The sequence below is a fragment of the Coenobita brevimanus genome, chromosome 53 (assembly GCF_032717465.1).
Source record: "Coenobita brevimanus isolate Jiangsu-jjx chromosome 53, ASM3271746v2, whole genome shotgun sequence".
In the NCBI taxonomy this organism is placed as follows: domain Eukaryota; kingdom Metazoa; phylum Arthropoda; class Malacostraca; order Decapoda; family Coenobitidae; genus Coenobita; species Coenobita brevimanus.
In genome coordinates this window covers 24,861,227-24,864,623 of record NC_137006.1, presented here as the reverse complement: position 1 = coordinate 24,864,623, position 3,397 = coordinate 24,861,227, and the positions used below count along the sequence as shown (strand labels likewise).

At 40.0% G+C, this 3,397-nt stretch overlaps 1 pseudogene; it reads left to right on the top strand.

The window, feature by feature from the left end:
- The first annotated feature begins 498 nt into the window (after nt 1-498).
- Nucleotides 499-619, top strand: LOC145400859 (5S ribosomal RNA; annotated as a pseudogene).
- The last annotated feature ends 2,778 nt before the right edge of the window (nt 620-3,397 follow it).

Below are 3,397 nucleotides of genomic sequence, written 5' to 3'. Positions count from 1 at the left end.
AAATGGCCCAAGCCCACTGGAATATCAACCAGAAAGGGCAGTACTCTACTGGCTAGACAAAAAGAACAGGCGTCACATCATTGGACATAAGTGCCCAGCGCCTAAATGACGATATGAAGTTGAGAACCTAAGTAAAAGTGACATGCGCATTGAAGAAAATGTTGGTAGCTTAGTGACTGGGTCTGTGGTATATTGGTACTCTTAACTTTCTGCCAGGTAATGAGTGCTACTTCATACCGTATGAACATTGTAAATTAGACTAAAGTATCCATGAAGTTTCGCTGTTTCATACCATCCTTTACATTTCGTTCAGGAAGCCTCAAATGTTTCGTATAATGTAAACCAGGAAACTTACTTTAATCTAAACACAAAATAATAAAACTTGTTTTGAACCGTATTGCAAAGTCGGTCATCATATACAATACTCACAACTCTACTACAGATCATTTAACAGTAAACTGCAGCACTACAGAAATACCGCTGCTTTACAGTGCAAAAAAGTAAAAATAAATAAAGTTGAGTACACCGCTTCCCATCCGATCAGCGAAGTTAAGCAACGTTGGGTCTGGTTAGTACTTGGATGGGTGACCGCCTGGGAACACCAGATGCTGTTGGCATCCCTATGTGTCAAGTGGGGTTGGTGGAGGATTAGTGCCCCTCCCTGTAAAACAATTAACTCTAAGCCCTTGGCCACCCAGTTTAGGATACATGGCATCTGGCAATATATTATATAATACATTTTTTAAGAAATAAAAAGGGGGCAAGTAATGAGAATGCCCAGCCAAGTAAATTTCTGAAATCACTAGCCCGGGGCAAGTAAATTCGAAGCAAAATCTTCCCACCCTGGAATGCAAGCTTATAGGAGACTATTATAAACAATGCCGTAAGCATAATTGTGGAGGAAAAGACATTGCAATAGTTTACTTCATCCGTCCTGTTTGTATGGGAAGGCCAAGGAACACATTATATTTGTTACGTGTGAGTAATCTTGCATCTAATAGGAGGTGGATAATATATAAGCATAATTATATGGAAGTTTTCAGAAAAAAAAGAATTTTATATTTATTTCTATTTTATAGTCAAAAATATATATATATATATATATATATATATATATATATATATATATATATATATACACACGAGTATAATCTGTATTATATCTATATCTATCTATATTATTTCTATATCTGTCTCTATACCATATTTAATTATCTGTATCATATCTATATCTACATTTTTATTATATCTATCTCTCTATCTATAGTATGTCTATTGTAACTATTATATCTATCTATTGTGTCTATTATATCTATCTATCTATCTATCTACAGTATCTATCTATCTATCTATTTATCTATATAATATGCATACATATCCTTAATATAGTGATAACTGTTGCCTAACTTTTCACATCAATATCGGGTCCAGCCTCCCTCTTTCTCAATCACTGCTTGCAACCTATCAGGCAAGGAGCTTACAATGCCACGGATGAAGTCGTGTTTGCGCCGGCAAAGTTCCTGCTGGGCGTTTACGTGGTCGAGGAGATCATTTCTTGTCCTCTCGTCTCCTGGCTGCCAGGTATTAATCATGTCAGCCCAAACATGTTTGTTACATTTAGATTGGCCCCTTTGGCGTGCCAGTATGAGAGGTGAAGTATGTCTTGTCTCTGAAACCACTGCCGTACTACACGTGCGGTGTGGATGGGGCACCGGTCATGCATGGAAATTACAGGTCCATCTTGGAACGGGAAACCCATTGCACGTAAAGATGGCAGGGAACGTTCCTCCAGGATATGGACACACTGGTCAGCAGTAAAACGCCCCTCGATGCTGAACATGTCACCGAGGCCATGTAGAGTCAGGTATCCCCAGATGTTACAGGTAACGTGACCCGATCGTGCCTCCTCAGAAATGTCGACCCTCTCGCATCTGCATGCGAAATATATATTTTCTTTTTTTTTTTTGTATTGTTGCAGCCATTAGACAGAATACTAGTTGATGACATGCCCCCCCTAATCTTATATTATTTAGAACTGATCACAGTTTTTCTCGGCACTAATGTCTTTATACAAAGAAAACAGAGGCAAAGAGTAGAAGGAATCATATATTTTTCCAGGACAATATGAACAGAATAAAACCAATACAAGGGATCCTGATTATTTTAGATGCCTGGTCATATTGCCCTTAAAAGGTTGGAAATCAAGGACGGAGGGGTATGCAGACTGCGGAAGACAGCTTCATTATTGACCTGTTCCATTGGTGAAAGTCTGAATATCGGTTAATTATTGTAACAGCGAGGTGAACAGAAAACAGATGACTGCAGCGAAGACGAAGACTTGAGGGGGGGGGGGAATAACAGTACGGAATTTTATCAGTAATAAAAATGGTAATATCATATACCTGGTGTTGTTTCTTCTCCAGCAGTGAACCCTACCATGTGAGGTGGAGGAGAAACACTTCTCATCCATGAAGATGACTCGCTACCAAAAGTCTAGATTCTTCTGAAAGTAGCATTGAGCAAAGGCTAACCTCCCCTCTCTGTGTTGTTGTATCAGGCTTTCCATCATTGCTGGAATTCTATAGTGTATACCAGCGTCATGCAGCCTTCGCCTGACAGTCAGCACGGACACATCTCACTGAAGACTGTCCCTTATGGCCACCGCGATCGAAAGAGGTGTTGCCCCTGCTGCTGCGACAATAGCAGCATCTCCAGCCTGGGTGGTTCTTCGAGAGGCTCCCGTAAACATGAAAGTATTCGCTATTATTTTTTTTATAGTAAATATGGCACTAATAAAAATCAACGCTGAAAGTCTAGTTTGGGAAAACATTACGAGTATGTATACTTGTGCTAAAATATATTGTATGATATGAAAATATTGTTACAAGGGCAACAGTTGTACTAAACAAACTGCTGCTTATAAAGATAGTGGCGTAGCGAGACTAAATGCAGCTCAAGGCCAGATATCCTAGTTTCACCCCATCACTGCACGGGACAGCCCTGCAGAGGCGATTGCTTGACCGTGGTTCAAGGCTCTGCTTGGCCAGACAGACCAGGATTTCACAACAACAACAACAACAACAACAACAGCTACATCAAGAGATGGGAATTGAAGTCTCGTTCTTAGAATGACTAGGACTGATTTGTATGTGACCATCATAAATCAAAACCCTGTCAGTTCTATCCAAAGAAACGTAAACACAAATATCCATTTCATTGAGATGCCTGGACGCACAGCGTTGGAAATAATATGGCACTATGCACTGGAAAAAGACATCCTAAGACATTTCAACAATTAACTAGTCGTATACAAGAAAGGCAGATTACTAGTTAACAGATGCATCACAGAGCGGGTGGGAGGATGGGGCAAGGCTAGTGCCTCGTTTCAGTCATAATG